A 10,778-nucleotide genomic window follows, 5' to 3' on the forward strand; every position below is an offset into this window, starting at 1 on the left:
TCGCGAAGAAGAAATGCCTGGGCAGTGTGATGTTTGGCTAAAATTCCATGTTTTTGCATGTAATATGCCTTGCATTATGCCTTGATCTTGTTAACGTTTGTGTGAATATTTGTGATTCGAGCTTAATAATGGTATTTGTATGTGTAGGAATCAATTGGAAGTGATTTGGGGAGTTTTCATGCAAATTGACGTAAAAAAGGAAAGAATTTGGAGGAAGTAAAAGTTGGTGCCCAGGTTAGTGCCATGCACCAACCAAAATGCTATTGACAGCATGCTAAAATATTCACCGTCCAGGTTGGTGCTAGGCACCAACCAAAACGCCATTGGCAGAAGACCAAAACGTTTGCTGTCCAGGTTGGCGCCAGGTACCAAGCGAGATGCCAAAAGGAGAATTTTGTCCTAATTCGGCTGGGACTTGGGGATTTCAACCCTACACGTCCCCAACATGTATAAAAGGGGTTCAAAACCTATTTTTGAGGAGTTGGACATTATTGGGAGGAACGAACATTACGTGGAACAACTTTTGGAGGAGAAAATCGTCGAGTTCTTCATTCCTTGATATTGTTTTATAATTGTTTTATGCAAAATACTTGGAAAATTGTTACTACGAACATGAGTGGCTAAGCACTCTAGTTTCTAGGGTTGTGGTTGACATGATTATTAACGTTTACTAATTACATCTTCGTTAATTCGGATTATCATCTTGTCGTTGTTTCTTTAATTTTAGTTTTAACTTGTGACTTGTTGTAGCTACATTTCATTCTACTATCTATGCTATGCTTGGGAAAGCCATGTTTAGATTAGAGTAGAATTAAAGAGAGCTTGTTTCTGAACCCGTGGCTCGGGGAACGATTTCACGGTTAGGATAGGAATATACCTAACAGTCTTGCTTAGTTGAATACCTTATTATATTCGTTCATGATAGACTCAATACCATAGGAATATAGGATTGATATATTGTGGATAGGCAAATAGTATTGTGGGAACATGCTATTCATATAAATGATCGGGTCAATTAGCAACCATAGATAATCTAGATTAACGAGTGTGATTATTAAACTTAATAGGATTGATAAACCAACCACAACCCTGGAATCTTCATATCCTCTGATTAAAATCTCATCATACATTTGCTCTCTTGATATATTAGTCGTTACTTGTTTAATTTCTGCAATAGTAGAGTAATAGAAAAACAACACTCTTGATTATCTTGGATAGTAAATTGATTTTAGTTTGCTTAGTTAACAATTACTCTAAGTCTCTGTGGGTTCGACATCCAACTCTCGAGTTACTTTATTACTTGACGGCCACATATACTTGCGTGTACTTAGGGAACCAACAAGTGTTTGGCGCCGTTGTCGGGGACTTAGTTATTGATTGCTTATCTAAGTTACGCTTTTAATTGATTTATGTTCAAGTATTTAATTTTCCTATTTACTTTTATCTTTACAGGTTTTGTTTATTTTTTCTTTTTGTAAATAATTTTATTTTTAAAAGAATTTGATCTTTCTGTTAGTGTGTTCATAGTTCTCTCAACATGACATCTGGGATGAAATATCCGGAGGTAAGGTTATTGATGAAGACGCTTGGTTGACGGAAGACTTTTATGGCCCGTTTTTTTGGGCTTGTCATGACCTGAACTCTAGGAGGTCTGAATTTGAATATGGGAGTAAGGGTTGGTATTGGGACGGATATTCACGATCAAGGGAATATGCAGAACGACGTTATCTTCTAACAAAGTTGGTGAATGATTGGTCGAAGGAGAGAGTTGATCTTGCCCAAGAAATTGACAAGTTTGGCATGACTTTGCATAACTTGGATGCAGATTTGAGTGCAAAGGTTGATGCTTTCAACACCCAACAATTTAATGATGAGTTGTGTGAAACTGAAAAAAATCTTCTAGACCAAATTGAGGAGCTAAAATGAGAATATCGAGCATTAGACCATATTTTTCTTGAGGATACCAATGTTGAGAAGAGTGTTCTAGAGTCATGTGATGAAGTAAATAATGTTATATTTGAAGACTCTATTGTGTGTACATATGAGGATGTAAATAGTGACGCAATTCTAGAGTTGGAACGCATTGGTCCTCATTCCATCCATTTTTCAATATTGTGTTTGGATGATGATACGGGAATTGAGTCATTCGAACTTTTGGAGGAGCCAACGGACGAGGAACAAGGTGCTTACATTCTGGAATTTATTGTGCCAGAGAGAAAGAATTACATACCTCTGAAGGCCAAGAAGTGTAGAATGCGAAATTGGTTATTTGGCCCAATTACATTTATCCCACCACCCCGCGAGCATAGCAAAAAGCTTGAAGCCAAATTGGGGGCTCAATTCATAAGTTCGAGGTGGAGGCAAAAAGTGGTTCAAGTCGTGCCGCGATGTTAAATCAGGCGCTTGTTGGGAGGCAACCCAGCTTTACTGTTTTTTTATTATATTATTTTTGTAGTGTCTGTTTTTATTTTGTAGGATTACAAGCATAAGAAATGAAGCCATTGTCTCACGACCCAGTTTCTTTTATAGGCCGTGATGGCGCCCAACGTTGCTGCTAGACAAGCCAACGGTGAACTAAGCATGTGACTACTCTTTTAATAAGTTTGTTAGTAATTAAATTCCATTTATTAAGAGATTAAGGAGTAGAAGATTTAATAAAATAAAATGAAGGCAAATGAGTGGGAAAATATAGAGTCATAAATACTCCAAAACCATAAAGTCTACTAGTATGTGTGCCAAGACCTGGTATCACAAGTGTATGAGCAACAAGTAGAATATATAAAACTCCAACTACTGTCTGAAATAAAGTACACAAAAAATAGATACAAAAGAGAGACTCTAGGTGCTGCAGAACGGCTCAGGAAGCAGCTCACCACTAGGCCTCAGGGTAACGGGAGTGCGCGCCGATATGACCGCCAGATGCACCTGCCTCAGATCCTGCACGATTAGTGCAGAAGTGTAGTGTGAGTACATAAACAACATGTAGCCAGTAAATATCTAGTCTAACCTCGAAGAAGTAGTGACGAGGGGTCGATTTCGACACTTACTATGGGCTAACAATAAAATACAAAAATTCTAAATAAGCATGGGTTATATAAACAGTAATAATAACTCAATAACAAGCAGTAAGTACAATATCCTTTCACTAATCATAAATTCCAGGTCAAATTCTGTCATTAATAATTACAGCCTCTCAAGCCATAAAATAATATCAAGTATAATTAGGCTCCGAGTATTATTATGCACGATATATGCCGAGGTCATACGGCCCGATCCAGAATAATGTGTACACTGCCGAGGGTCGAGCGGCACGAACCATAGATGCATCTATCTACTGTAGAGGCGTTCGGCCCACTCCACAAGAAGAGAAGATACTTTATGAATAACTGATCTAGAAGCTAATACAAGGCTAATGCACAAGGAAGCGAAATTTCTATTAACTGTCAAGTAACCCGCCAAAAACTCAAGTAAGTGAAATTAGGTCCTTACAAATTTCCTAACAAGCTTCAATATAATTTAGGCACTTTAATTAACTAGTAGGGTGCAAACATTACAAGTATTTCATGATTTGGGTCCTAAGCTACACGGACATAAGCATAATTAGTAGCTACGCACGGACTCTCGTCGCCTCGTGCGTACGTAGCCCCCACAATTAGCAGAAAATAGTAATTTAAATTACCTATGGGGTAAAATCCCTCATACAAGGTTAGGCAAGAGACTTACCTCGTCTCGAAGCTCACTTTCCGACCCACAAATTTGTTCTAAAGCCTCAACTCGGTGCCGAACAATCCGAAACTAGTCAAATGTTATGTGAATTAATCAATACATGTTCAAAAGTTCATAATTTAACTATAAGAGTAATTACCTAACCCAAATTGGAAGATTCCTAAAATTTACCCCCATTCCCACATGCCCGGATTCCGAAAATGTTTGAAGATTAATGTTACCCATAACCTCATGAACTCAAATACATAATTTTTACCCAATTCCATAACCATTTTCGTGGCTAAATCCCATTTTATCCAAAACCTAGGTTTTCCAACTAAACCTATATTTTTTTTAGAAATTTTACATGTTATAATCTACCCATAATCTATGTTTTAAAATCATATTGCATAGAAATCACTTAGCTCTAAGTGCCAGGTGAAAATCCCTCCTCAAAGAGCTCTATATTCGACCAACAAGTGAGAGAAATGAAGAAATGAGCCTAAGTCTCGACTTAAATGCAACCCTTATGCCCAACGGTTTTTCCGCACTTACGAAAGAGTCTTCGCTTCTGCGGAACACGCACGACCTCTAACCCCTCACACCTACGGCCAAGTCCTGCATCTGCGAGCCCGCTTTTGCGGCTCGCCTCGCGCACCTGCGACCATGGCCAGACTGCCTCTCTCCGCATCTGCGGACCCATTCATCGTAGAAGAGAGTTCGCTTATGCGGAAATGCTTCCCTTATGCAGAGTTCACTGACCCCTCCTCTTTTTGCTTCTGCGAGCAAGGCGACGCATCTGCGGTGCTGCTTCTGCAGCCATTCCACAGCAGGTGCGAATGCACCATATGACAGGCACCAACAACTCATTTCCAAAGAGCAAACAAGCTTTGACGACCCTACGAATCCTATATGGGGGATCCGAGGCCTTGACCAAATATACCAACAAGTTCGTGAACATAAAACAGACTCGTTCGCACCCTCAAAATGCAGAAAAAACATTAAAATTGAGCATCACAACCCAAAACCAAATAGAATCAACTTATGAACTTCAAGTTCTTCCAATTTACTCCGAACAAGCCGAATCATACTTAAACTACTTGGAATGATACCAAATTTTGCGTGCAAGTATTAAATCACCATACAGAGCTATTCCCATGCTCAGAATTCCAAACAGACCTTGATAACTCCAAAACCTACTCCAAACCAAATTTAAAAAACTTTAAAACCTTTAATGTGCCAACTTTCAACTTTATACGCCGAAACGCTCCTGGTTATCCAAAACCCGATCCGAACATTCGTCCAAGTCTAAAATCACAATACAAACCTATTCAGACAGTCAAATCTCGGTTTTGAGGTTGTTTACTAGAAATGTTGACCCATGTCAAACTTAACCTTTTAAAGTCAATATTAAGGAACTAAGTGTTCCTATTTCAACCCGAACCCTTCCAAACCCAAACTAACCATCCCTGCGAGTCATAAAACAATATAAGAATGTATGGGGAGTCTTATTTAGGGGAACAGAGATCTAGAAAGTAAAATGACCAGTGGGGTCATTACATTCTCCACCTCTTAAACAAACGTTCATCGTCGAACGGGTCTAGAACCGTACCTGGAGTTCCGAATAAGTGTGGGTATCTACTCCACATGTCCTCCTCGGTCTCCCAAGTCACCTACTTGAATGGTTGACCCCTCCACTGAATCTTTACCGCAGATATCTTCTTAGACCTCAACTGGCAAACCCGCCTACTAACAATGGCAACTGGTTCCTCCTCATAACCCAAGCTCTCATATAACTTAATTGTGCTGTAGTCTAACACATGCGAACTGTCGGCATGATACTTCCGGATCATAGACACGTGGAAAACTAGATGAACTCCCGATAGACTGGGAGGCAAGGCAAGCTCATAAGCAACCTCCCAAAGTCGTCTCAACACCTCAAATTGTCCTATAAACCTTGGGCTCAACTTGCCCTTCTTCTCGAACCTCATGATTCCCTTCATCGGCGAAACCTTCAAGAGAACCTTTTCGCCCATCATGAATGATAAATCACGTGCCTTCTGATCTGTGTAACTCTTCTATCTAGATTGTGCTGTACGAAGTCGCTCCTGAATCAACTTTACTTTTTCCAAGGCATCCTTCACCAAATCAGTACTGTATAACTTTGCCTCACCGGGCTCAAACCATCCGTCGGGCGAACGACGTCGCCGACCATATAAAGCCTCAAATGGAGCCATCTTAATGATGTACTGATAACTAGTGTTGTAAGCAAACTCGGCAAAGGTAAGAATCGATCCCACTGCCCTCTAAAGTCAATCACACATGCTCTGAGCATATCCTCCAAGATATGAACCGTCTGCTCCGACAGTCCGTCGGTCTGCGGATAAAAGGCTGTGCTGAGCTCTACCCGGGTCCCCAACACACTCTGTACTTCCCTCCATAAATGCAAAGTAAACTGAGGGCCTCTATCTGATATGATGGAGACAGGCACACCATGCAACCGAAGAATCTCCTGAATGTAAATCTGGGCCAATCTCTCTGAAGAATACGTGGTCACCACTGGAATGAAGTGTGCCGACTTGGTCAACCTATCGAAAATGACCCAAACTGCATCAAACTTCCGCAAGGTCCGGCAACCCAACTACGAAATCCATAGTAATGCGCTCCCATTTCCACTCAGGTATAACCATCTGCTGGAGTAGGCCACCTGGTCTCTGATGCTCGTACTTAACCTGCTGGCAATTAAGGCACCTTGCTACTTACTCAACTTTGTCCTTCTTCATCCGCCACCACCAATAATGCTGCCTCAGGTCGCGATACATCTTCGTAGCACCTGGATAAATAGAATACCGAGAACTATGTGCCTCCTCTAGAATCCTTTCCCTCAATCCATTAACATTAGGGACACATAGACGACCCTTGAGTCGCAGAACACCATCCTCACTGATAGTAACCTCCTTGGCACCACCTTGTAGTATTGTCCCTCTGAGAACCAATAAGTACGGACCGTCATACTGGCGAGCCTTGATCTACTTGAATAGTGAAGACTGGGCGATGACGCATGCAAGAACTCGGCTGGGCTCTGAAATATCCGGCCTCACAAGTCTGTTAGCCAAGGACTGAATGTCCGAAACTAATGGCCTCTCCTCTGCTGAAATGAATGCCAAACTACCCATACTCTCTGCCTTTCTGCTCAAGGCATCCGCAACCACATTTGCCTTGCCCAGATGATAAAGGATGGTAATATCATAATCTTTTAGTAACTCAAGCCATATGCGCTGCCTCAAATTGAGATCCCTTTGCTTGAACAAATGCTACAAGATACGATGATCGGTGTAAACCTCACATGACACCCTATAAAGATAATGCCTCTAGTTCTTAAGAGCATGAACTATCACGGCCAACTCTAAATCATGTACATGGTAATTCTTCTCATGGGGATTCAGCTAACGCGAAGCATATGCAATAACTCGCCCCTCCTGCATCAATACACAACCCAAACCAATACGTGAAGCATCACAATACACAATATACATCCCTGAACCGCAAGGCAACACTAATACCGGTGCTGAAGTCAATGCGGTCTTGAGCTTTTGAAAGCTTGCCTCGCAATCATCGGACCTTCGGAATGGAGCACCCTTCTGGGTCAATCTATTCAGAGGTTCTGCAATAGATGAGAAGCCCTCCACAAACCGACGATAATAACCTGCTAACCCCAAGAAGCTCCTGATCTCGGTCGCTGTGGTAGGACGAGGCCAACTCTGAACTGCCTCGATCTTCTTGGGATCTACCTTAATACCCTTGCCTGATACGACATACCCCAAGAATGCTACGGAATCCAACCAAAACTCACACTTGGAGAACATAACATATAACTTTTGCTCCCACAAGGTCTGAAGCACCACTCTCAAATGCTGCTCGTGCTCCCCCATGCTACGCCAATAGATCAAAATATCATCAATGAAGACAATGAAAAGTGAGTCAATATATGGCCTGAACACCCGGTTCATCAAATCCAAAAATGCCACCAGGGCGTTAGTCAACCCAAAGGATATCACTAGAAACTCGTAGTGGCCATATCTAGTCAGGAAAGCCGTCTTCGGAACATCCAAATCATGAATCTTCAACTGATGGTACTACGATCTCAAGTCAATCATAGAGAACACCCTGACATCCTGCAACTGGTAAAATAAATCATCAATACGTGGTAACGGGTACTTGTTCTTAATGGTAACTTTGTTCAACTGGCGTTAATCAATGCACATCCGCATAGTCCCATCTTTCTTCTTCACAAATAACACTGGTGCACCCCAAGGCGACACACTCGGTCTGACAAACCCCTTTGCTAGCAACTCCTCAAGCTGTTCTTTTAATTCCTTCAACTCTTTCGGAGCCATGAGGTACGGTGGAATAGAGATAGGTTGGGTACCTGGAGCCAAATCAATATAAATCTATATCATTATCTGGTGGCATGCCTGGAAAATCAGAAGGAAATATATTGGAGAACTCCCGGACCACGGGCACTGAATCATTCGCCGGAGTCTCTGTAGTAGTATCCCAAACGTAAGCTAGATAAGCCTAACAACCCTTCTCGACCATGTGTCGAGCCTTCAAAAAAGAGATAATCAGATTAGATGCACTAACAGACGAACCCTTCCACTCCAGTCTAGGAAACTCTAGCATCACCAAGGTAACAATCGTGGCATGGCAATCAAGGATAGTGTGATATGGGGAAAACCAATCCATGCCCAGGATGACCTCAAAGTCGGTCACATCAAGCAACAAAAGATCCTCTCTAGTCTCATAACCACAGAAAGTCATGATACAGGATTGATAAACCCGATCCACAACAACAGATTCACCCATTAGAGTGGACATATAAACAGGAGTACCCAAGGACTCACGAGGAACACCCAAGAAATGAGCAAACGTAGATGAAGCATATAAATATGTAGACCCTGGATCAAATAGTACCGAAACATCCCTACCGTAGACAAACATAATACATGTGATCAAGGCATCTGAGGCTAATGCATCTGGTCTGGCTGGAAAGGCATAGAATTTGGTTGGAGTGCTACCTAGATGGCCTCCACCTCTAGGACGGACCCTACCCACCCGCCCTCCGCCTTTGGGTGGCCGGTCGGCTGGTGTGGCAGCTGGTGCTGTAATCATAGGCTGCTGACCCTGTATGCACTACCTTGCCCTAAAACCTGTGGCAGAACCTCCTCACATGACTGAGATCCCCGCATTCGAAATAACCCCTCATTACGATGGACGGCTGACCTGAAGTCTGACCCTGATGGCCTGAATACCGGCTGGAGGAACCCTGAATAGCTGGTGGGCGATAGGAGCTCTTTGGCATGGCGCTGAAATAGGGCTGCATCGGAACACCCCGAGGAGGTAGCTGTGCTGGATATGCGGGCCTGCTAGACATACCTTTCATAAACTAACTTCTGCCCCTAGCCAGAGCACCACTGAACCCTCATGAATATCAAACCCACTTATCCCTCATCACCTGCTCTCGGCTCCACTGACGAACACCCTCAATCCTCCAAGCTATCTCCACAACTAGCTCGTACTAAGTACCCTTCTCAACCTCTCGGTCTATAGTGGCCTAAATACCAGAGTGCAAACCTGCAACAAACCTTTGCACTCTCTCTACATCGGTAGGAAGTATCATAAGTGTATGGCGAGACAACTCAGAGAATCTCACCTCATAGTCGATCACCAACATCTGGCCCTGCTGGAGCTTCTCAAACTGAAACCACAACTCTTCCCTCGGAGAGGGTGGAATGTATCTGTCCAGGAAGAGACGTGGGAACTGGTCCCAAGTCATGGGAGGAGAACCTGCTTGTTTGCCGAATAGATAAGACTACCACAATCTACGGGCCCGGCCCTCCAACTAAAAGGTGGTAAAGTCTACCCCGTGGGACTCCAATATCCTCATGTTGTGCAGTCTGTCCCTGCACTGATCAATAAAGTTATGAGGGTCCTTATGCTGCTCACCTCCAAAGACAGGAGGATGTAACCTGGTCCATCTATCCAATAGCTTCTGCAGCTCGCCGATCGTAACTGGTCCGGGCTCAGGTATAGCTGCTGCAACTGGATAGACTCTGCCCACGGGTAATGCGCCCGGGGTCTAATATATGACAGCTGTATGCCTTGGAGCTTGAGCGGTAGGGGTATGTGCTCCCCCTTCTGCCTGAGATGTGGCCGGGTCCGCTGGAAATAAACCAACCTGAGTCACAGAATCCATGAATTGCATCATACATCCCATGACCTCCTAGAATCCCGGTGCGTATATGAAATCCTCCAGGGCTGGCTGTGCTACAGGCACCTCACCCTGCTACTCAATAATAGGTTCCTCTATTGGATCCACTGGTGGCACAACTGGGGCAAATCTGGGACGTCCTCGTCTTCTACCACGGGCTGGAGCCCTCCCTCGGCCTCTAGCAACTGGGGGAGCAGCTCCTCCATGATCGCGTACCTCTGCCACGCACATTCTCACCATATGTGAGAGAATAAGAGAAAGATACTTAGCACAACATCAACTGCATGATAGGAGATTAAGAAAGAGTGGTTTCCTAACACCCTATAGCCTCTCAAAGATAAGTACGGGCATCTCCACACCAATCCACAAGACTCTATTAGGCCTACTCATAACTTGTTATAACTACGTGAACCTAGTACTTTGATACCATGTTTCATCACCCAGTTTCTCCTATAGGTCGTGACGGCGCCCAACGTCACCGCTAGGCCAGCCAACAGTGAACTAAACATGAGGCTAATCTTTTAATAAGTTTCCAAGTAATTAAATTCTATTTATTAAGAGATTAAGGAGTAGAAGATTTAATAAAATAAAATGAAGGCAACTGAGCGTGCAAATATAGTGACATAAATACTCCAAAACCATAAAGTCTACTAGTATGTGTGCCAAGACCTGCTGTCACAAGTGTATGAGCAACTAGTAGAATATACAAAACTCTAACTACTGTCTAAAATAAAGTAGACAAAAAATAGATACAAAAGAGAGACTATAGGTGCTGCAGAATGGCTCAGGAAGCAGCTCACCG

Source organism: Nicotiana tomentosiformis, chromosome 1 (genome assembly GCF_000390325.3).
Source record: "Nicotiana tomentosiformis chromosome 1, ASM39032v3, whole genome shotgun sequence".
NCBI classification, from domain to species: domain Eukaryota; kingdom Viridiplantae; phylum Streptophyta; class Magnoliopsida; order Solanales; family Solanaceae; genus Nicotiana; species Nicotiana tomentosiformis.